Here is a 216-nt window from a genome sequence, read left to right on the forward strand (position 1 = left end):
TTTTGGATGTCATCCCGTCCCTCTGGTGTGTCAACCACACCACTCAGCTTGGTGTCATCTGCAAACTTGCTGAAGGTGCTCTCGATCCCATTGTCTGTGTCACTGATGAAGATATTAAAGAGTACTGGTCCCAATACGGTCCCCTGCGGGACGCCACTCGTCACCAACCTCCATCTGGACATTGAGCTGTTGACCACTACCCTCTGGATGCGACCC

The 216-nt window shown here is 52.8% G+C and overlaps 1 protein-coding gene across 3 annotated transcripts in view; it reads right to left on the reverse strand.

The window, feature by feature from the left end:
• The window catches only part of IL17RA (interleukin 17 receptor A), a 17,180-nt gene that overhangs the window by 10,408 nt on the left and 6,556 nt on the right, over positions 1–216 (reverse strand). The gene's annotated exons all lie outside the window — the stretch shown is intronic.

The sequence above is a fragment of the Pygoscelis adeliae genome, unplaced genomic scaffold (genome assembly GCF_000699105.1).
Source record: "Pygoscelis adeliae isolate BGI_AS28 unplaced genomic scaffold, ASM69910v1 Scaffold38, whole genome shotgun sequence".
In the NCBI taxonomy this organism is placed as follows: domain Eukaryota; kingdom Metazoa; phylum Chordata; class Aves; order Sphenisciformes; family Spheniscidae; genus Pygoscelis; species Pygoscelis adeliae.